The 24,334-nt window shown below is 40.4% G+C and overlaps 1 protein-coding gene across 2 annotated transcripts in view; it reads left to right on the top strand.

The window, feature by feature from the left end:
* The window catches only part of WASF2 (WAS protein family, member 2), a 79,136-nt gene that overhangs the window by 22,710 nt on the left and 32,092 nt on the right, over positions 1-24,334 (top strand). Inside the window, exon 2 of one of the 2 annotated variants that reach the window (XM_008586369.1) lies at positions 18,635-18,688. The exons of the other annotated variant lie outside the window; for it this stretch is intronic. The gene's annotated coding sequence lies outside the window, so the exon portion shown is untranslated. The remainder of the gene's footprint in view (positions 1-18,634; positions 18,689-24,334) is intronic. 2 annotated transcript variants of the gene reach the window in all.

The following is a 24,334-nucleotide window of genomic DNA, read 5'->3' as shown; positions in this document are numbered from 1 at the left end:
GATCGTGGTGAATAATTTTACGTATTTGTTGTTGTATTCTGTTTCCTAGTATTTTAGTGAGGATTTTTGCATCTATATTCATCAAGGATATTGGCCTGTAGTTTTCTTTTTTTTATTGCCAAATAATAATTCATTATATGAATATGTCAATTTGTTTATACATTTACCTGTTGATGGACATCTGAGTTGTTTTCAGCTTTCAACTATTACAAATAAAGTTGCTACGAACATTTGTGTACAGATCTTCATATGGACTTTTATTTTTTAATTTTCAAAATTAAGATATGATTTACATACCAAACAATTAACCCATATAAAGTTTATAGTTCAGTTCTTTTTAGTATATTCAGAAGGTTGTACAACCATCACCACTGTCTAATTCCAGAACAATTTCATCAAAGAAATCTCATACTTATTAGCAGTCACTACTCTTTCTCCCCTCCCCATAGCCCTAGGCAACTGCTAATTTACTTTCTCTGTCCAAGACTTTTTTTTTCCTTTTAGGCGGCTGGCTGGTACAGGGATGAACCCTGGACCTTGGTGTTATCAGCATCGTGCACTAACCAACTGAGCTAACCAGCCAGTTCAATGTCTTGTGTTTTTTATTTATTTTATTTTTCTCTCCATGGATTTGCTCTTTCTGAACATTTCATGTAAGTGGAATCATACAATATGTGGTCTTTTGTGACTGGCTTCTTTTACTTAGCATAATGTTTTAAAGGTTCATCCATAAAGCATGTATTAGTACTTCATTCCTTATTATGACTGAGTAATATTCCATTATGTGGATAAACCACATTTGTTTATTCATTCATTGGTTGACGGACATTTGGATTATTTCCACTTTTTGGCTATTATGGATAAGGGTGCTGTAAACATTCATGTACAGATGTTTTTGTGTGGACATATGTTTTCAATTTCTTGGGTATATACCTATGAGTGGAATTCCTGGGTCATATGATAACTCCATGTTTGAAGAACTGACAGATTTTTCCAAAGTTTCTGTACCACTTTACAGTCCCACTAGCAGTGTATGAGGGTTCAAATTATTCCACATCTTCACCAGCACTTATTATTATCTGTCTTTTTATTTTATTTTATTTTATTTTTTGTCTTTTATCTTTTTTTTCCGTGTCCGGCAACGGATCGCAACCCGCAGTGTTGCCCCCGTACCAGACCAGGGACCGGCAACGGGATTGCTACCCTCGGTGCTGCTCCCGCGCCTCGCTCAGCCAGTGAGCGGGAACCGGTCGGTATGTGGGATCCGAACCCTTGGGCGGGAGCGCCGCCGCACTTCCCAAGCTGCGCACTTATCCAGTGCGCCACCGGGCCGGCCCTTATCTGTCTTTTTAATTATAGCCGTCCTAGTGGGTGTGAAGTGGTAGTGAAGTGGTATCTCAGTATGGTTTTGAATTGCATGGCTCTAATGACTAATGATGCTGAACACCTTTTTCATGTGTTTTTTGGTTCTTTGTGTATTTTTTTGGAGAAATGTCTATTTAAATGTTTTGTCTTCCCCCTCTCCCCCGTCTTTCTTTTTGGCAGCTGGCCCTTATGGCCAGTATGAAGCCTTGACCTTGGTGTTACAGCACTGTGCTCTAGTCAGCTGAGCTAAATGGCCAACCCCTGCCTATTTTTAAATTGGGTTATTTGTCCTTTTATTATTGAGTTGTAATAGTTCTTTTATATACTGGATACAAGTTCCTTATCATGTATATGATTTATAAATATTTTCTCTCATTCTGTGGGTTATCTTTTCATTTTCTTGATTGTGCCCTTTAAAAAAAATTAAAGTTTTTAATTTTGATGAAGTCCACTTTATCTATTTTTTCTTTGGTTGCTTGTGCTTTAGGTGTTTGTCATATCTAAGAAACTGTTGCCTAATCTAAGACCATGAAGATTTACACCTGTTTTCTTCTAAGCATTTTATACTTTCAAATCTTATATTAAGGCGTTTGATCCATTTTGAATTAATTTTTTTTGTATGTATAAGGTAGGGATGCAACTTTATCTTTTGCATGTGGGTATCCAGTTGTCCCAGAACCATTTGTTGAAAGGACAGTTCTTTCCCCATTGAATTTTCTTGCACCCTTATGAAAGACCATTTGACCGCAAATGTATGACTTCACTTCCAGGCTCTCAGTTCTATTCCATAGATCTAAATATCTATCTTGGGCTGGCTGGTTAGCTCAGTTGGTAAGAACACAGCCTTATAACACCAAGGTCAGGGGTTTAAATCCCAGTACCAGCGAGTTGTCAAATAAATAATAAATATCTGTGTTTATGCTAGCACCACACAGTCTTGATAATTATAGCACTATAGTAAGTTTAGAAATAAAAATTCATGAGTCGCTTTCTCCCTCCCTCCCTCCTTCCCTTCCTTCCTCCCTCCTTCCCTTTCTTCCTTTTTTTCTTCCTTCTTCCCTTTCTCCCTTTCTTCCTTCATCCCTCAGTTCCCCTAAAAACAAAACAAAACAAAACAAAAATGCATGAGTCCTTTAACTTTGTTCTTCTTTTTTTTTTTTTTTTTTTTTTTTTTTTTTTTTTTTTGGCAGAAATTGACAAACAACTTAAAATTCGTATATAAGTACAAAGAATCCTACATAGCCAAAGTAATATTAGAAAAGAAGAACAAAGTTGGGCCGGCCCGGTGGCGCACTGGATAGTGCGCCGCTTGGGAAGCGCGGCGGCGCCCCCGCCCCCGGGGGCGGGGGCGCCGCCGCGCTTCCCAAGCGGCGCACTATCCAGTGCGCCACCGGGCCGGCCCAACTTTGTTCTTCTTTTCTAATATTACTTTGGCTATGTAGGATTCTTTGTACTTATATATGAATTTTAAGTTGTTTGTCAATTTCTGCCAAAAAAAAAAAAAAAAAAATGGATAGGGCCTTTAACTTTTTTTTTTTTTTTTTTTGGCAGAAATTGACAAACAACTTAAAATTCGTATATAAGTACAAAGAATCCTACATAGCCAAAGTAATATTAGAAAAGAAGAACAAAGTTGGGCCGGCCCGGTGGCGCACTGGATAGTGCGCCGCTTGGGAAGCGCGGCGGCGCCCCCGCCCCCGGGGGCGGGGGCGCCGCCGCGCTTCCCAAGCGGCGCACTATCCAGTGCGCCACCGGGCCGGCCCAACTTTGTTCTTCTTTTCTAATATTACTTTGGCTATGTTGGATTCTTTGTACTTATATATGAATTTTAAGTTGTTTGTCAATTTCTGCCAAAAAAAAAAAAGAGCCCAGGGGGATTTTGATAGGGATTTCATTGAATCTGTAGGTCAATTGGGGGAGTATTGCCATCTTAACAATATTAAGTCTTCCAGTCCATTAATATGAGATGTTAATATGTCTTTTCATTTACTTAGGTCTTTTTTCTATGTTTTGTGGTTTTCAGTGTATAAGTCTTACACTTCTTTTGTTAAATTTATTCCTAAGTATTTTATTCTTTTTGATGCTATCGTAAATGAAAGTGTCTTTTTAATTTTAGGTTGTTCATTGCCAGTGTTTAGAAATATAACTGATTTTATTATGGGTTTTTTGTTGTTGTTTTGGTGGCTTGTCAGTAAGGGGACCTAAACCTTTGAACTTGGTGTTACAAGGCTTCTCTCTAACCAACTGAGCTATCTGGCCAGCTCCCGTAATTGATTTTTGTATAGTGATCTTGTATCCTACCACCTTGGCTCCAATAGTTTTTTGTTTGTTTGTTTTGTTTTTTGTGGATTCCTTAGCATTTTCTATATACAAGACCATTTCATCTGCAAATAAGGATAGTTTTACTTCTTCCTTTCCATTCTGAGTACCTTTCTTTTTCTTGTCTAATTGCCCTGGCTAGAACCTCCGGTACAATATTGAATAGAAGTGGTGAGAGAGGACATCTAGTCTTATTTCTGATCTTAGGGGAAAAGCGTTCAGTCTTTCACCATTGTGTGATGCTAGCTGGGTTTTTTGTAGATGCCATTTGTCAGGTTAAGTTCCCTTCTATTTCTAGTTAAGTGTTTTTGTCATGAAAGGGTATTGGATTTTGTCAAATGCTTTTCCTGCATCTACTGAAATGGTTGTGCAGTTTTTGTTCCTTATCCCATTAACATTGTGTATTACATTAATTGATTTTCATATGTTGAACTAACCTTGCGTTCCTGGGATAAATGCTCATGGTGTATAATCCTTTTTATATGTTGCTAGATTCATTTTGTTAGTATTTTATTGAGGATTTTTGCATCTCTATTCATAAAGGGAAATTGGTCCATAGTTTTTTTTTCTTTTTGGCTGGCCAGTAGGGATGAAGCTGGACTTTGGTGTTATCAGCACCACACTCTAACCAAGTGACCTAACCAACCAGCTCAGTTTTCTTTCCTTGTGATGTCTTTGTCTGGTTTTGATATGGGAGTAATACTGGCCTTATGAGTTCAGAAGTGTTTGCCCTTATTTTGAAGCAGATCCCAGACTTCATTTCATCTGTAAATATTTCAGCTTATAGCTCTAAAAGATAAATATTACCCATAATTATATTAGCATTGTCATACTCTAATTTAATATTTATTTTTATTTATTTATTTATTTATTTATTTTTTAGAAGATGACCGGTAAGGGGATCTCAACCCTTGGCTTGGTGTTGTCAGCACCATGCTCAGCCAGTGAGCCAACAGGCCATCCCTATGTAGGATCCGAACCTGTGGCCTTGGTGTTATCAGCACCACACTCTCCCGAGTGAGCCACAGGCCGACCCTTTTAATTTAATGTTTAAATATCCAGTCACTTACAGGGTTTTAAATGAGGAGGTTGGCATATGATCTGATTTCCATTTTTAAAAGATTAATGCAATTGCTGCAAAGAGAATGGATTATCTGGGGGCAAGAATTGATTGAAGTGGGTAATAGAAGGCTACTGCAGAAATCCAAGTAATGGTGGAGGCTTTAACTAGGTTGGTGGCACAAGAGATGAGAAAAGTGGATGTACTTAATACGGTCATGTGTCACTTAACAATGGTGACACATTCTGTGAAATGCATCATTAGGCGATTTCGTCATTATGCGAATATGATAGCGTATACTTACACAAACCTATATAGCAAAGCCTACTATATACCTAGACTATATGGTATAGCCATCATTGTATATGCCGTCTGTCATTGATATAAATGTCCTTATGTGGTGCTGATAGAACATGTTAATGGATTAGATATGTGAGTCAAGGAAAAAGACAACTATTGAGCTTGCCTTCCTTCTAGAAACTCTTCTTTTAGCTTTTTTTTTTTTGACGGCTGGCTGGTACGGGGATCCAAACATGTGACCTTGGTGTTATAAGGCTGCACTCTAACCAACTGAACTAACTGGCTAGACTCTCTAAGCTTTTATGACACAGCATTGTTCTGGTTTTCTTTCTGCCTTCCTGATTCTCCTTTGTCAGTCTCTAAGTTGTCCTCTGACCTTGCTTCTCTTTTTGTGCTTTTGTATTGGGAGGTCATCTACTCTTGTGTCTTTAATTACAACTAGCATGGAGTAACTCCCAAATCTATATATTTTTTTTTTTTGTCTTTTTCCGTGTCCGGCAACGGATCACAACCCTCGGTGTTGCTCCCCCCCCCCCCCCACCCCCCCCCCCCCCGGGGGGGCCCAGGGCCGCCCCCCTCCCATTTTTTTTTTTTTTTGTCTTTTTCCGGGTCCGGCAACGGATCCCACCCCTCGGTGTTGTTCCCGCGCCTCGCTCAGCCAGTGAGCGGGAACCGGTCTGTATGTGGGATCCGAACCCTCGGGCGGGAGCGCCGCCGTGCTTCCCAAGCGGCGCACTATCCAGTGCACCACCGGGCCGGCCCCCAAATCTATATTTCCACCTGTGAGCCCCAGTCCCAGAAATTCTATTGTACTACTCCATCTACATCCTGTCTGCACCTTCAGCTTTCCATGGGCTGTCTGTTTGGGGAAAACTGTGGTCAGATTGTTATAGCTTGTCTACTCCTTGCTTGGGCGACATGTTTATAGGTTTTAAGGATGAATTTTATACCTTTTATAGAGGCTTTAATGATGAAAACTTTGCTTTAGAGAAGTGCATTTCTAAGGAAGATACTTAGCACACCTGGATAGCATTTTGTCCTTCAGGGCCTTGGCTTCCTCATAGTTTAAAATGAGAAGGCTAGGTGTTATCTTTTGCCCACCCCACTCCCCACCCCCTTATCCCCTGACTTGCTGCACTTCATCTCTGATGTATTTCTATTTATTCATTTAGTCAGTCAGTCATTTATTCAGCATTATTCAGGGTAACGTGCAGGACACTGACTCCACTCTTCTCCCAGTTCATCCAGATATAAAACCTCAGTTACCATTTACTTCCCTGAACTACTATCTCTTTCCATGTCCAGACAGTCTCAGATCTCTCCCTTTTTCTCCCACTGCTCCAGTTCAGGTCCTTTGTTACCTTTTGCCTTGATTATTTGTTCCAACTTACAATCTCCCTCCCCAGCTTTATTCTGTTCTACTCCACTTATGTGAGATGTATAGTGTCTTCCTAAATATTGTATAATCTTAACTCCAACTGTGTGACTCCCATTGCTTACTGACTAAAGTACAAACAGCCTGATATTTTAAGATTCTATATGATCTGGCTGTTCCCTACTTGTCTTTCCAAACTTGCATACTACTACTTGTGCAATAATGTACTCATCTTTTTCCAAAAATGTCTCTGCCTTTTATTTTCTGTCTTTGTGCTTCTGCTCACACCGTCTGTCCACTTCCGGTATAATACTCTTTTTCACTATTTGTCCAAATCCTGCCAATTTTTAATGCCCAGTTATATGTCACTCGTCCATGATGCCTTCTGTGGTTTACTCAACCAGAAGTACCTTACTTATGATACTTAAACCATAGCTTCATCACTTTTTACCTTTTTTATGTGTGTGTACTTTCCTCATCTCTCCTATATGACTAAACTCCTTAAATAGAAACTGTTTCTTGTATTTCTGTGCATCTTCTATACTGGTCGGGCCTTTGCACTTAGTAGTTACTCAATAAATATTTATTGAGTGAGATAATGTTGTAATGTGTCTTGAAGGCAGTAAATTAGATTGAATGACATTTTGAAGAATTAGCCAACTCCATGATTTATTTACATAGACTTTTGTAGATTGGAGAGCTATAAGAGTTGTTATAGATAAAATTGTCTGCCCTTCTCATTTAAAAAAATTGTAGAAAATTTCAAACATATACAAATGTAGAGAGGGTGATATAATGAACCACTATATGCCCATTACTCAGCTTCAACAGTTATCACCTCATGGTCAGTCTTGCTTCATCTATCCACCACCCACTTCCTCATCCCCACTGGATTCTTTTGAAACAAATCCAGACAGTGTATCATTTTAATTGTAAATAATTTCAGTATGTAGCTCTAAAAGATAAAAGATAATCTTTTTGAAAACAAAAACAAAAACATAACCACAGTATATCATCAAATATCCACTTCATGTTCAAATTTCCAGAATTGCTTTCTCTCTCTCCCTCTCTTCTTTCATCCCTACCACCCTTTCTCTCCAAACATTTGGTTTATTTGAATCGGTTTGAAACAAGGCCCATAGATTGATTTTGTTTATTTGGCTTCTAAGTCTGTTTTAATCTCGCCTCTTTTTTTCCCTTGTATTTTTGTTATTGCTGCTGTTGAAGAAACCAAGTAGTTTTCTCATTCTGGACTTTGCTAATTGAATTTCTGTGATTCATTTATGTTCCTTTATCTGGTATATGTCCCTGTAAACTGGTTGTTAGATCTAGAGCAGCATTGCCTAGTAGAAATATTCAAGCTTCAAATGAAATTTAAATTTTCTATTTGACACATTAAGAAGATAAGAAACAGGGGAAATTCATTTCGATAATATATTTTATTTAACCCAATAGTTGGAAGCTATTATTTCAATGTTTAATCAGTAAAAATTATTAATGAGATATTTTACATTTTTAAAAAAATCCTAAATCTTTGGAATTCAGTGTTTTACACTTACAGTACATGTCAACTCACTTTAGCCATGTTTCACTTGCTCAATAGCTGCATGTGTGTAGTGGCTACCTGTTGGACAGTGCACCTCTGGAGGCTTGACCTGAATCAGGTTCCTTTTTTGGCAGTAATACTTCATAAATGGTAGTGTATTCTTCCATTAGGAGGCTCATAATGTCCAGGTGTCTCTTCGTGTGTTGTAAATGGTCATAGATAATGAACTTATGTGTTTTAACACTTTGGATATGTTTTAATTTGTTGTAGTTATTCTCATTGATGTTCAATTCATTCTATTTTGGAACAGTGAGAGGCTCTTCAGGTTGGCTCCTGATTCCTTTTGACATAACTCAGTAGTCTTTGCTGGTATTCTTTGCTTTGCTTATAGTATGATAAAATGTTCTAGACTCATCTTGTACCTTTCTTGCCTTTTCCCCAAAGAGCTCTGGGTCCTTTTAATGGGATGTTGTACTTAGAGACATTATTGGGTCCCTCATTTTGTAAAATAGGCAATTGAAAGCTAGAGAGTACAATGATTTAACCAAGGTCACACACATTTAGTGCTGTAATCTGCCCTAGAACCCTAGCCCTCTGGCTTTTAGCTCTGTGCCATTGTGTCTTGCTTCCTCTACTTAGTTTCTAGGACAAGTGGTTTAACTACATTTCAGCTTCTACTCTAGGCTGTCAGGGGAAGATAGGTTTTGGGGGTCTTAGTTGGAGTTACTACCAAACCTCATTAATTTGGGCTAACTGAGGGAAAACCTAGTGAGAGTATATGTTTTTCTTTAGGTGCAACTGTTACTTTGAGGTCATACAGTAATTGAAACTAGGCCAATGGTGTTACCAGGTTATTTTGTTAGGTAGATAGAGGTCCTTGGACCTGGTTTAATGAATAGCTGAGAATGATGTGCAATTTAACTTTAATTGTATGTAAATTAGACTCTTGAAATGCTTAAAAACAGCTCATTAAACATTTCTCCCTGCAATCTTATTTACACTTTTCTTAGTCATTTTTTTTTATTAGAGTGCAGAGGTAAACTTTAACTCAGGTCTGAATTTATCTCGTTTCAAATGTATGGAGTCCATATTAATAAAATGTTGCCATAAAGTTTAGAGAATTTTAGAAAGATGTTGGAAAAATGCAGAGGAAAAGCATTTGAAAGTCAGACATCTGGCAGTTTCAGCCAACCAGAACACAATTCCTTGTATCTAAAGGTAAGCTGAAAGTGCTTCTGAGTGGCAAATAGCTTTCAGAAAGCTCCTTCACTTTACCTCAAAAGTAGCATCACCCTAGGGCCTAACTCAGATAATTGTGTATATTGAGGCACAGAGGACGCAGGTGTGTGAGGGCTGACTTTGTTGCCTGTTGACTGTGCAGCCCCAAATAAGTCACTTCACCTCTCTGAGCCTTCATTTATTTGCCTGTAATGAGGGGGTTAAAATTGGGAGTAGTAATACATGTTCTTTTTTACCTCATAGACTAGTTGTGAGATTCAGATCAGCTAATTAACCAAGTGATATGATTAATGAGAGATGATGCGAAAGTGCTTTTTAAACTAGATGCTTTGTATCGACTATCAGTATTATTAGAATAATATAGATTAGGTGCACTAATACATACTAATGATCAGAAGCATGACAGGAGAAGGAGAAGATTCAAGATGTCTGTCCAGAAATTTGCAGACATTTTACTACAAAGGCATATAGCCCTCACACCTCAGGAGCCTCTGGTAGCATGACAGTTTACAGTAGTATCACTTTGAGTTACCAAGAAAAAGTTAAATTATATTTAATATACTCTGTGATAGCTATGCACAATGTATTTTACAGAGATTTTCATTAAAATGGCTTCAAAAAGTATAGTGTCTAAAGAGTTATTTCCATTATCTGACAATTCTACTTTATGTGGAGTCTGTCATTCTCTAAAAGCAGCTAACACCTGCACTAAATGCCAGCAACTGTTCTAAATTCTTTATTATATTTACTCCTTCATTTCTCCCAATAATCTTGTGAGGTAGGTACTATTATTAATCTCCATTTTACAGGTGGGGAAACTGATGTTCAAAGAGGTTAAGAAGCCTGTCCAAGATTCTGGATTGGGATTGGCATCCTCAGTTGAGGGGAAAAAATTGTCATAAAGAGCATTATTGGGGGCCGGCCCGGTGGCGCACTGCTACAGTGCGCTGCTTGGGAAGCGCGGCGGCGCTCCCGCCGAGGGTTCGGATCCCACATACAGACCAGTTCCCGCTCACTGGCTGAGCGAGGTGCGGGAGCAACGCTGAGGGTTGCGATCCCGTTGCCGGTCCCGGTCCGGTACGGGCGCAACACTGAGGGTTGCGATCCATTGCCGGTCACGAAAAAAAAAAAAAGAGCATTATTGGGACAACTGGTAGGATTTAGATATGGACTTTTTGTTAGATAATAATTTTGTATGAATGTTAAGTTTTCTAAGGTGATAATTCTACTGTAGTTTGTTTTTAGAAAATACCCCCCCCCCCCCCATCCCCCCCCCCCCCGAAGTATTTAGAGAAAGGGGTATGATGTCTGCAACCTGTTGTCAAATGGTTAAAAAATTAATAATAGGGTTTGGATCCCCATACCGGCCAGCTGCCTAAATAAGTAAATAAACAAACAAACAAATAAATAAACCTAAAACAGATTATGAAAAAAATTAATAATAAAATAGTGTGTGTGTATGTTTGAGAGAAAGATGAAATAAATGTTGGAAAAATGTTAGTAATTGGTAAACCTCGATGAAGGGCATATGGGAGTTCTTTGTACTGTTCTTGCAACTTTTCTCCAAGTTTGAAATTATTTCAAAATAAAAAGTAAAACAAAAAACTTTCCTGAGTTCACACAGCTGAAGAGTATGTATAGAGGGGCTGAGATTTGAACCCGGGACATTTGGTTTCAGAATCCATATTCTGAATTGCAGTGCTATTCTGCTGCTTTATTCACAGTGCTAGATAAATGAGGTTTATCTGTGCTGACTTTTGACTATGGGACTATGATTGGATCTTGAACACTGAGCTATGTTAGCATCTCTGCCTCCTGTTTCTTCAAGGATAGAACAGTAATGTAATTTACTGTGTAAACTAGTTCACTTTTTTTTTTTTTTTTTTTTTTTTTTTTTTTTTTTTTTTTTGTCTTTTTTTTTTTTTTTCCGTGTCCGGCAACGGATCGCAACCCTCATTGTCGCCCCCGTACCGGACCGGGACCGGCAACGGGATCACAACCCTCGGTGTTGCCCCCACGCCTCGCTCAGCCAGTGAGCGGGAACCGGTCTGTATGTGGGATCCGAACCCTCGGCGGGAGCGCTGCCGCGCTTCCCAAGCGGCGCACTAGCGCAGTGCGCCACCGGGCCGGCCCCACTAGTTCACTTTTAAGAGTAAGAGGGAATACTATTAATTACCACTCTGGGATGGTTGATATAAACCAAGACGAATGGACACCGTAAAAGGGCACCTCTTGGCAGAGTTCAGTTTTAACAAATGTGACAGAAAATGATAATTGGATTTTGTTTACCATGGATTCTTATTTACAAAATACAGATACTTTTTTTCTCCTGCTAGCAGAATGCAGGCCTTCACCTGATGCATTTTCATATTTTCTTCTTTCAATTTTGCTTCCCTTTAGATCACTTAGGAAATACTCTTTGTCAAATTCCATTTCCTCCAAGTCTGAAAAATACAGGAATTTCTGTAGCACTTTTTCCATTTTTTAAAATATTGGCATTTAAAACCATAAATCCCAAAACATCTTTATTAACATAATTTCTACAAGGAGAAGAGCTGGTAAATGCATCTGTATTACTGGATTGACAGAGAAGTATTACTGTCATCAGTTTCTCATAGATATTTAGAAATCACCTTATTGTATGGTACTGGAGGCTGTGTTAAATTTTGTTAAAAAGGATTATACCAATCTAGAATCAAAAGCATATGTGCTGTCTCATTGATTTGTTGGCCAGGTAGTATCCATTGCCATTCTTCTAATCGTGCTTATTTGCAATAACACTCTCTTGGAGCTGCATCCAGTTAGAGGTTGACCTTCACTGATAGGTGCTTTTGGTCAATCTCTAAAAATTAGCTTTCAAAATTATTCTAGTATAATCTGCTTTGGATTTTTAAAGATCACACTACCTCTTTGCTTCTCCTTCCTCATATAGTACATATTTAACCAAGTATGTTTCCACTAGGACAGGAGGGGATGGGACTTAAAGCAAGGATGCTGAAATTTTTACCAGGTAATTTCCCTTCCAGTTAGATACCGTGGTATAAGGTTTGGGGAAGGAGTGGATAAAACAAACAACTAGTATAAGTTGTTTTTCTTTAAACCACTAAAATGATTTTTTTTGTACATAAAATGTACTCTTAACGGTTTTAAAATGTACTCTTACGGTAAAATAGTCTTTGTTTTCTTTTTCTTTTTTAATTTATTTTTTCAACTTTTAAGTGTAGTAAAATACATATAACATAAAGTTTACCATCTTAGCCATTTTTTAAGTGTAGAGTTCAGTAATGTTAAGTATATTCACATTGATGTGCAACCAATTGCCACAACTTTTTCATCTTGCATAATTGAAACTCTGTGTCCATTAAACAACAACTCCCCATTATCTTCTACCCCTAGTTCCTGGTAACCACCATTTCTCTTTCTATGTACTGTACTCTAGATACCTCATATAAGTGGAATCAGGCAGTATTTGTCTTTTTATAACTGGCTTATTACTTAATGTAATGTCCTCAAGGTTCATCCATGCTGTAGGGTGTATCAGAATTTCCTTCCTTTTTAAGGCTGAATAATATTCCATTGCATGTATATACCATATTTTGTTTATCCATTCATCCATCAGTGGACACTTGGGTTGCTTCCACCTCTTGGCTATTATGAATAATGCTGCTATGAATATGGGTATACAAATATTTCTTCAAGACTTTGCTTTCAATTCTTTTGGATATATAACCATAAGTGTAATTGCTGGATCATATGCTAATTCTATTTTTAATTTTTTTTTGGAAGTAACAGTAGTTTTAATAACAATTTTTTTAAAATAATGACACAAATATTAATGTTCAACTCTGTACCCCACAGATATGTACAATCAACTGTGTTTCAATAAAAATAAATAATAAAATAACATAGTTAAGAAAAAAATGTATATTTTATAGTTCAAAGCTGATAAATTTCTTATTCTCTCTGATTTTTTTTTAATTCAGTGAGTTGCTATATTTAAAAGGATAGTTTATTTTACGTCAAATTCCATGAATGAGAATGGCCTTTGAAACCAATTTTTACTTATTTAAATAAGTCTTTATTTTTAAAAACAACTGCAGATGTCACTTGGGTCAACCATGCATTAATCAAAACCAACTATTAAAATAATAAGAAAAAAATAAATAAATAAAAATAATAAGATAACTGTTTGGCTTAAGTTACCAATTTTGGGTTTTTTATTTGATCTAGGAAATCAACAGATACTTCTGAGAACATAGTATGTGTGAAGGAATATGACGAACACTATCTCCTATCCAAAAGAAGCCTATATTCTGAGAACACAGAAATACATGAAAATGCCACAAATGTTGAATCCCAAATCTTTGTCTATGTCCTTATTTCTGCCATTATTCCATCCTTCTAGCCATTTTGTCTTAAAAACAATACTTTTTCCTAATCGAAGGAATACTTATGTATACTACGTCAATTAATTTGAAAACGTAGATTAAAATGGACAAACGCCTAGCAAAAGATAACTTATCAAGATGACTCAAGAAAAAAATAGAAAACCATCAACTATTAAATAAATGGAAGTTCTACTTCTCCTAGAGAAAACACCATGCCCAAATGATTGATGGATTCCATCAGATTTTCAAGATATAGCCTACAGTTTTAGAATCAGTTATTTATTTATTTTTTTTGTCTTTTTTCGTGTCCGGCAACGGATCGCAACCCTCGGTGTCGCGCCCGTACTGGACCGGCACCGGCAACGGGATCACAACCCTCGGTGTTGCGCCCGCACCTCGCTCAGCCAGTGAGCGGGAACCGGTCTGTATGTGGGATCCGAACCCTCGGTGGGAGCGCGCCACTGCGCTCTCAAGCGGCGCACTGTAGCAGTGTGCCACCGGGCCGGCCCTAGAATCAGTTATAAATTCCACTTTTCTATGCTGTTGTTCCTCACATTAAGAAGATGACCTATAGTTTACATGCTCACTTCCTGGCCTTACTGACATGGGTCTCTACTCTACTAAGGGGACCTAATTGTGATATTTTTATTCTTTATTAGTTCCTATTCCCTTTCTCATTCCTTGTCTTTCCCCCATAGTTAGCAAGAGTCAGTAAGAATCTTTCCATTATTTAGGGATTTCTTTTCCCAGCAGGTTCTACTTATCTTTCTATTCACTTATTCAGTATTTTTTGAAGGTTCATGGGTGACAAAACACTGCTTGGCACCTCAGGATTTAAAAGATAGTAGCTTCCCTCGAGGAGCTCACAGTCTATCCCTGTTACAACTGTAATATGGGATGGAATGCTGTAATAGGGGAATAATAGAATGTTATTGGAGTAGAGGAGAACTTGAATAATTCTTTCCAGGGAACAGGGTCAGTATGGCTTCGTGGAAGCAATTACATTTGAACCAGGCAGGGAAAGATTAATAAAATTTCAAGAAACAGAAAAAAAAAGAAAGAAAGAAAGAAAAAGAAAAAGATAGGTATTCCAGGAAGTGGGAAATGTCTTGAGTGAAATCACAGAGGTATTAGAGTGTAAGGTTCTTGTGGTGAGTAGTGGTTGGAGGGTAGAGCATTGGAAATGTATGGCCAGAAAGGAGGCTAAAGAACTATGTTGGTGCTAGATAGTGAAAAACCTTAAATACCACATATTTGCCCTGATCATTCCCTGTCTGATTTTTCTCAGTCTCAATCTCAGTCCTTCTACATCCCTAACTCACATCCAATTCTCAGATAAAAATTTTCAGGTTTGCCTCTGTGTTCAATGTTGATATGGCTGATATTTGGTCATATAGTAGATTAGTCCATTTCTGTTGCTTGTAACAGAATACCTGAAACTGGGTAATTTGTAAAGAAAATGAAATTTATTTCTTACAGTTTTGGAGGCTGGGAAGTCCAAGGTCCAGGGAACACATCTGGTAAGGGTCATCTGGGTGGGAACTTTTTATTGCAATGCAGGGTGCCATACAGCTAGAATGGCAAGAGCAATAGCTTACCTTCTCATTTGCTCTCCTTATAAAGCCATTAGAACCACACTCCTGACAATGCATTAAACCTATTACTCCATGAATGGATCAATCCATTCATGAGGGCACAGTCCTTATGATCCCATCACGTCTTAAAAGCCCCACCTTCCACCACCATTGGGGGTTAATTTCCAACATGAGCTTGGGGAGACATTCAAACCACAGCATGCAGTTTTACGTTAGTCTGAAGGAGACCAGTCTTCATCTGGTTAATTATTGGAAGGCAGGTGCTGTTATATACTCCAGCCATTCCAAGCTTTCAGAGAAGGAGCTTGATCTCAGCGTTTTGGAAGAATAAAAGTAGCTCCTTCCAACGAAAAGGGTTGGGGATGCTCAGCCTTATTAGTAATCAGGGAAATACAAATTAAAACTACAGTGAAGGCTGGCTGTTTAGCTTGGTTAGAACGTGGTGTTATAACACCAAGGTCAAGGATTCAGATCTCCATGCTGGTCAGCTGCCAAAAAAAAGCTACAATGATATACTGGTTTTATGACCATCAGATTAGCCAAAATGAAAGTCTGGCAACAAATGTTGGCAAGAATATGAAGCAACTAGAACCCTGCAAGCAGGCATGTGAATGGGTACAACCATTTTGCAGAACAGTTTGGCATTATCTCATGATTGAAAATGTGTGAAAACCGTATGACCCAGAAGTTCCACTCCTAGGTATCTACCAAACTTTTACAAATGCACACCAAGAGACATATGTACAAAAATGTCCATAGCAACACTGTTGGCAATAGCAAAACTAACTGGGGTGGCTGGTTAGCTTGCTTGGGAGAGCATGGTGCTGATAACACCAAGGTCAAGGGTTCAGATCCCCTTACTGGCTAGCCACCAAAAAAAAAGTCAACTGTTGAGAGCTGAATCAAACTAACGAAAAATTCCTGGCGATCTGGGAAAAATTCCAATGTCCATCAACTTTTGCTCATACAATAGAATACTGCATAAGAGTGAAAAATGAGTAAATTGCATCTATAGCAACATAAATTAATCTCAAGAACAAATTGTAGAGTGAAAAAGTTGCAGAAGAATATACACATTAAAATTAGTCGTATGGGGCCGGCCCGGTGGCGCACTGGATAGTGCGCCGCTTGGGAAGCGCGGCGGCGCTCCCGCCCGAGGGTTCGGATCCCACATACAGACCGGTTCCCGCTCGCTGGCGAGCGAGGTGCGGGAGCAACACCGAGAACACCGAGGCTTGCAGTCCCGTTGCCGGTCCCCGGTCCGGTACGGGGGCAACACTGAGGGTAATGTTATTTGGTTTTTTCTTTTGGTGGCTGGCCGGTTTGTTTGTTATAACACCACGCTGTAACCAAGTGAGCTAACCAATCAGACCCAACAATATAATATTTAGAGATAGAAATGTGATAAAACTATAAAGAAAAACAGGAATGGTAAACTCATTTCGGGATAGTGGTTATCTCAGGGTAAAAAGAAGGAGATGGGTTTGGGAGAGGTATTCGGGGGCTTTAAAGGTAGTGGTAATAGTCTTCATAATATAATGGTAGACAAACTGATATTTGCTACATATGATTCTTTATACATTACATATGTTTTTAAATTTTTATATTTATAATTAATTGTAAAGCATTAAGAAAAGATTGGTGATACCTGATCTAGTATTCTCTCCCTAGTTCTGCTTTTACACATAAACACATTTTTCAGAATGTAAAAACTGAGACCCAGGAGAGAGGCCCAGAGAGAGTAAGTAATTTAATTGTTCAAGGGAGAAAGCTGATCGACAACATAACCTGGTCTCAAACCCAGCATGAGGTTACTTCAAAAAGTTCACGGAGAAATAGAATTAAAAGATAATACAAATCTTTCCATGAACTTTTTGAAGTGCCCTTGTGTAGATTGCTTTCTATCATATGTTGCAACTCTGCCATTATGTAGATTCTGTTGATCAATTAGAACTACTTTCATTCGAACTACTACCTTAGTCTTTCAGCTTTCTATCATATGTTGGAACTCTGCCATTATGTATATTCTGTTGATCAATTAGAACTACTTTCATTTGAACTACTACCTTAGTCTTTCACTTCTTCATGTAGTACATTCTCCAGTGCTGCCAGAGAGAGATTTCTAAATGCAAATCTGATCATGTCCCTCTCTGGCCTCAATCTTAAATAGCTCCCTATAGCCTTCATCACACTCTAAGTGCTCTAGCGCAACATACAAGGTTCTCTGTGCTTAAGCTTCTGTCTACCTTGTTAACCTCACTGTTCATGACTTTCTGTACTTCAGCCACACCAAGCTATTTACTGTTCCTGCAACGCTGTTTGCCTCTGCACATGCTGCTCCCTCCACCTGGAACATTTCTTTTTTTTTTTTTTTTTGTCTTTTTTCGTGTCCGGCAACGGGATCGCAACCCTCAGTGTTGCACCCGCACCTCGCTCAGCCAGTGAGCGGGAACCGGTCTGTATGTGGGATCCGAACCCTCGGTGGGAGCGCCATCGCGCTCCCAAGCGGCGCACTGTAGCAGTGCGCCACCAGGCCAGCCCGGAACATTTCTTAACTAACCTTATTTGTACTTTAGAACACCCTTTCTTAACTGACCATCCCCCAACCTGAGTTGATCTTGCCTCAACCTGAGCTGGATGCCTCCACCTGAGCTGGATGCCTCCATAACACCTTGAACATAACATTTGTATTCACACTTATCACAGAGTATTGTTGTCCCCTTTATTTACGTCTCCTTCAGTGGCTTGCAAGCACTGTGAAGTCAGGGGAATTCAAATTATATCCTTAGTGTGTGGTACAATGCCTGGTATATAAGGTTCATTGAATGGATGGACAAATAATTGGATATCACTTTATATAAATCCCATATATATTTTATAGTAGTCATTTGTACGCCTGATTTTCACCAGCTATATCCGTATTTATAGAGAAAAAAATGAAGGGTGGAAGGGGAAGGGAAGGGAAAGGAAAAAAGAAAGGCAGGCAGGCAGGTGGGTGGGTAGAAGGGTGGGGGAAAAGTATTGAGGAGAGGGAAGCAGGAAGCTGATTTGGGAAGGAAAGGAAGGGTTCAGGGGCTTATTAACATTTTAGGCCAAGTGCCTAGAGAGTTTAGGACAGCCTGGATTTCTTTCAAGCTTTGGACATGTGCTAATTTTCGTGACCTACCCTGTTCTCCCATTCAAGTACTAACCAGGCCTGTTCCTGCTTAGCTTCCAAACAAGATCAGGTTCGTTCAGGGTGGTGTACCATGACTTGCCTTCTTCTGACCTTCCTTAGCCTTTTTCGAAATTAATCTCCTTTGGTGGATAACTCTATCATTTTTCTCTCTTTACATTAAGGAGTAAGAACTTGGAAGTACTTGAATAAAATGGAGATGGCAGACAGCTCATGTTGGTCAGGGTGGCCTTGGTTTATAATGTTTAACTTTTCACTCTGCTCTGTCCCAGATTGGACCCCTGATCACTTCTCTTGAGTGTGTGTAGATCCTGTCTCGTGACCTGGTGAGTTCCCAGAAATCTTAATTCTTTACTAGAGGTTGAATTTGGGCTATTCAGGTTGGGTTCTCTTCCCTCAGGAACCAGTGCTGTAAGACTGGAGGTCCAGTCACCTTCCCCATCCTTACCTTTATGAGGGCCAAAGCACAAGAGCCACTGACTGTAGCTTCATTCAAATGATAAACATTAATTGAGCATGCTCTTGATACCTAGCATGGTGGTAGGCACTAGGATTAGAGATGACTGATATCAGCAGCCTCAAAGAACTCACAGTCTAGTGGGAGAGCAAGTAAGGAAATCAGTCATTTTAATATAGTGTAGTGGTATAGTTATGGACAAGGTGTTATGGAAGTTTAGAGAACCAATATGGCATGTGGGAGAGGGGACATCAACCTCCTTTGGGGCAAGGCCCATCAAGTGATGTTTCACTTGAGCTCTATTTTGGAAGACCTTAGAAGTAGGTGGGGGTTGTGGTGCGTGGTCAGACTTCAGCAAAAGTATGGAGGTAAGAGAGAACATGGTGTGGTGGAGAGCTATGGGAAAGTCTATAGGACTGCCAGGAAACAACTGCTGACTCCTTTATGCATAAGTCTTTCTCTTTTTAATAAAGTGTAGCTTGCCTTAACAAAAGGAGTGGAGGATTATAAGTAGAAGTGTTTTCATTCATGTGTTTAGGTGTTTAATGTTTCTCTTGAGTAACTGAGTTTTATCATGTTTTCTTTGATTTGTTCTTTGTATTTTACCCGAATTTGGAGCCCTCTTTCTTTTAATTCTTTAGGTGATTCCACTTTGAGTACTGTCTTGTCAAACCCCACACTCAGGCATTGTGGAATGGATGATGCATTGCTTTTAAGGCAGCTTGGAAAGAAGAGGATTTAAATGACCTTCAAAGACTAATGTCAGGCCCCCACGTCAATGTCCCTGCAATTCATGCATGCATGGAGAGGGGGAAAGGAAACTTAATTACGGAGGAGGGAATCGTTACCCTGATAGAATGGGTAGTTGAAAGTCCTGGGCCCGCCCCTTAGCCTCAAAAAAGGACTTTCTTACATTTGCTGCCAAGAGGTCATAGGGAGAGCCCACATAAATACCATCCTCTCTCTGGGGTGTGTGAGCCAGTCTTATTCTTTTACTTCCACAGGTGCAGAATAGGTTCACCAAAATACTATTCTGATCTCCATTGAACAGAATTTGGCATCTCCAGAAAATCAATCCCTTTAAAGCATGGATCATGGCAATTTTAGGTCAGCAGGCATTTAAAGACACCTTTTTAAGTTTCAAGAGCTGGCCTAATAAGATATATTTTATACAAAAATACCAGTGTTATCAAGATGAAACTTGAATCATTTAAATTTTGAAAGGGGCTTAGTTTTAGCTGCTGGTGTACCTTTTACCTGTGAAATTACTTCTTGTCTTTTAATGGTGCTGTCCTTCTGGAGCACTGTGATCATCATCAGAAATCTGGCTCCATTCCTTCCTCTAACCTTTGGTAACTGTTCAGAATCTTATAATGTTTTAGATGAGGGAACCCATAGTGACCCATGTCACTATCCTTTTGGACCATGAAATAACTTTCCATAGTTAGACTGGATGACAGTAGAAGCCAGCCTTATGTAGTCAGGAACTGTTCCACCATGGCTATAGTTTGAATAACCAAAGGAGTTAGTCACAATCTCATTCGTTTCAATAATTTGTTTTGGGAAATGGTATCAGTGAGACAGAGCTTCACGTTTGGTTTATTAATACAGGGTCTGAACAGGAAATCCTATTTCAGTGAAATCCTTAAGATTTGCTGCAAACACATGCTTGTTAATGCTTTAAATAGAACTTTTTTACTTTAGAGGGAAATTGCTGTACAAACATGGCCCCAGTTGTTTGTGACCTTTACAACTCATATTCATACAGTTCTTGCTGTTTCTGAAGTTTACTTTTTTTTTTTTGTCTTTTTTCGTGTCCGGCAACGGACCGCAACCCTCAGTGTCGCGCCCGTACCAGACCGGGACCGGCAACGGGATTGCAACCCTCGGTGCTGCGCCCGCCCCTCGCTCAGCCAGTGAGCGGGAACCAGTCTGTATGTGGGATCCGAACCCTCGGCGGGAGCGCTGCCCTGCTCTCAAGCGGCGCACTGTAGCAGTGCGCCACCAGGCCGGCCCTGTTTCTGAAGTTTAGAAAAAGTTATTTATTTATTTATTTATTTTTAAAAGATGACCAGTGAGGGGATCTTAACCCTTGACTTGGTGTTGTCAGCACCATGCTCTCCCATGAGAGCTGACTGGCCTTCCCTTTATAGGGATCCGAACCCATGGCCTTGGTGTTATCAGCACTGCACTCTCCAAGTAAGCCATGGGCTGGCCCTCTGTTTTATTTTTTTAATTCAATTTTATTTATATTTATTTTTGTAGGATACAGTGTGTAGTTTCAATACATGTATATCTTGCACAATGATTCACTTAATGGTAGATGGCATAGTTTTGTCCCCATTAGTTCTCCCCTAATCTTCCCCACCCCGCCACACGTCCCAGCCTCTGGTAACCATTATTCTACTCTCTACTTTAAAACACACACACACACACACACACACACACACACACACACACACACACACACACAAAGATTATGATCCTTATTGCAAGAACTCTCAAAAATAAAATGAATTAGAAAAATCTAGCAGTGGTTCTGGTCAAGATGGTGGAATAGACGGTCCCCAGCATCATTCTCTCCCAGAAAACAACCAATTTACAACTATAAAAATGTTACATCAGCCAAGCTGGGGCCACTGGAGCTCAGGGGAAGAGGAAGAGAGACCTACAGAGTGCATGAAGGCAGGAGAATCCATGATGAGAGAAAGAAAAAACTGCTTTGACCATTTTGTGCTGCGGCTGCTTTAGGGCTTGAACTGCTGAGCACATGGAGCAAGAGCGGGCAAAAGCCGCAGCTGTGCCCTTTGGATGGAGTTGCTTGGAGGCAGCAGGGGAGAAGAGGGCCTAGGTGGCCCCCAGCACAGCAAGACCACTAATAGGGTTCCTGTGGACCCACATAGGAGCAAGGAGCCACAACAACTGAAAAAATGTAGCCACTCAGAGGCTGGTGAGTCATCACAAGGGACTGGTGCACAGCCTGTCCCACAGAAAATGTTTGCAGCGTGGGCTATGGGAGAGATGGGCCTACCAGGGGAACACTGGGGCACAGCAGGTACAGCTGATCTGTACCCCAATTAGCAAAGGACCACTCAGAGGAGACTGGTCAGGAATATAGAATTGTGTAGTGAAAGACTCAGGCCCAGATCATAGTTACTACACAACCCAGGTGTACTGAGTCTCTGGAGAGCTGGAAGTACCTATAAAGTCAACCATTATAACCTGTGCTGCACAGAAGCATTCCCTAGGGAAGCAGCAGCAAAGCAGCAATTTAGCTAAACCACAGAGCTCAAGTACTGGTCCTAACAGGAAGTTCTCCCACTTTAGAAGTAAGCAGAGGACAAAAAATTTAGTTCCGGCTCAGACACACCACCAGCGCCTCTGGTCCACCTGGGGATGTGAGGCATGGAGCGGGACCAGACCCCTCCTCCCCTCAATCAGGCACAACATGCCAGCGCCTTGGGGTCCCGAGGCTTGGATCCAGGGACCAGACTCCCCCCCCAAACCAGGCACACCACCAGCACCTTGGGGCCTGCCCAGGGACCTGAGTGATGGAGTCAGGGACCGGACCCCCCTCCCTCCACTGGGCACACCATCCCAGTGCCTCAGGGCCCACCTGGGGTCCCAAGGCTTGGAGTGGGGACCAGACCCCTTCCTGCAACAAGGTACACCACGCCAGCACCTCGGGGCCCACCCAGGGACTTGAGGGATGGAGCTTGGGGACTGGACCCTCTCCCACAACCAGGCACACCACCGGTGGGGCCTGCCCAAGGATCCAAGGCATGGAGTCGGGGACCGGACCCCCCTCCCTCAACTGGGCACACTGTGCCAGTGCCTTGGGGCCGCCCAGGGACCTGAAGGATGGAGCCAGGGACTGGACCCCCCCACACACAACCAGGCACACCACCAGCACCAAGGAGCATGCCAAAAACATTGCCTCCATGGGGGTGGCCCACCACAGCCACCACAATAACCATGTCTGCTGCAAGAGCAGCTAGGTGCCAGAACCTCCACGCAGATGGTCTGCCAGCCACTGGAGTGCATTGACACAAGGAGAGTCACCAGCAGAGATAAATGGGCTTTGTGTCTCTCTCCACAAGCCCATTCCAGAGTGACAGAAGAAGCATCTGCTCTATGATAATATTGGAGGACCTAATCACATCTCTCAGCATTGGACAGATCATCTAGGCAAGAAATCAACAGAGTAACCATTATTCTTTCAGAAGGAGAGAAGAAATCTAGGGTAACTAGAGGGGGGGGGGTAAGATTGGGCAAAGGGCATAAAGAATAAGTATGATTTGTAAAAATATATATGCTAGTAATATTTGATCAACACAGCTCAACGTTGAACCCCAAAAATATGTATAATCAATTTTGATTCAATAAAAATTAAAAAAAAAATCTAAGGAGAAATTTGGTGAAGGACTTGAACAGATAAGTCACAAACCCCAAAGAAGCACACATAGTTAACAAGTACATTTTAGGATCTGGTCGCAGGCAGAGGCAAGTCTGGCCTGGCCCCTGTCTCAGGATCTCAGGTGTCAGCTGGTTCTATTGCTGGCCTGGACGTGTGGCGGGGGCCGGGCTAAGGCCCACTGCCCCCATCTCTCAGGACCCCCGGATGTTGGGCTGGCTCCATTGCTGGCCTGGATGTGTGGCGGCAGGAGTGGGGCTGAAGCACACAGCCCCCATCTCCCAGGACAGCGGGGCATTGGGCTGGCTTCTAAAAGTTCTGTTTTAATGTAAATATAATTTTTTTTTCTAAATACATATTCATAGCTTAAAATAATACTCATTGATAGGTTTTGATAAGAGGTAGAAAAACAAAGCTCAATCTTCTTAATTCCTCATCTATGTAAGCCTCTTTCCTCTGCTCTAATAGATGTTCTTCAGTGCACAGACCAGGGCAATGCCCATTTTCAAAGCAGTTCATAGAAATTTAGCAATATAATTTATTTACTATTGGTCACCAAGAAAGGGTAAAAACCAAAGAACCAGATGAATGCTGAAGGAAAATGTTATAATATCAAATTTGAGGGGTTAGAGACCAGAGAGCAGGAAGAATACTTGTGGGTGGTCCCAGGGAGCCAGGATTGGTACTAACAGAATAGAAATTAGGTAATGGAAAGTTTAGGCTACTATACCGAAGACACTCTTCTAACAAATTTTGTCTTGGAGTTGTCTGTTTAAGTAAAGCTTTTGTGATTATTGGAATGCCACAGAATTTATCTCTTGGCTTTTTGCCCCACTAAAGCATTAGAATTTAAAACAGACCCCTTAACATGATTTATAGCATACAAAAATTACCAGTTCAGGCAGGTGGTATTTAATTGCACCTCTCTATGGAAGTGGGGCTGTTCTCACTGAAATTGTTTGTGGGTGAAATCAGAACAAAGATCCATAAAGTACAGCTTTATATTTATATATATATATATATATTTTTTTTTTTTTCCTTTTTGTCTTTTTTCGTGTCTGGCAACGGATCGCAACCCTCAGTGTCGCGCCCGGACCGGAC

The sequence above is a fragment of the Galeopterus variegatus genome, unplaced genomic scaffold (genome assembly GCF_000696425.1).
Source record: "Galeopterus variegatus unplaced genomic scaffold, G_variegatus-3.0.2 Scaffold109, whole genome shotgun sequence".
In the NCBI taxonomy this organism is placed as follows: domain Eukaryota; kingdom Metazoa; phylum Chordata; class Mammalia; order Dermoptera; family Cynocephalidae; genus Galeopterus; species Galeopterus variegatus.
This window is presented reverse-complemented; position numbering and strand designations above follow the sequence as displayed.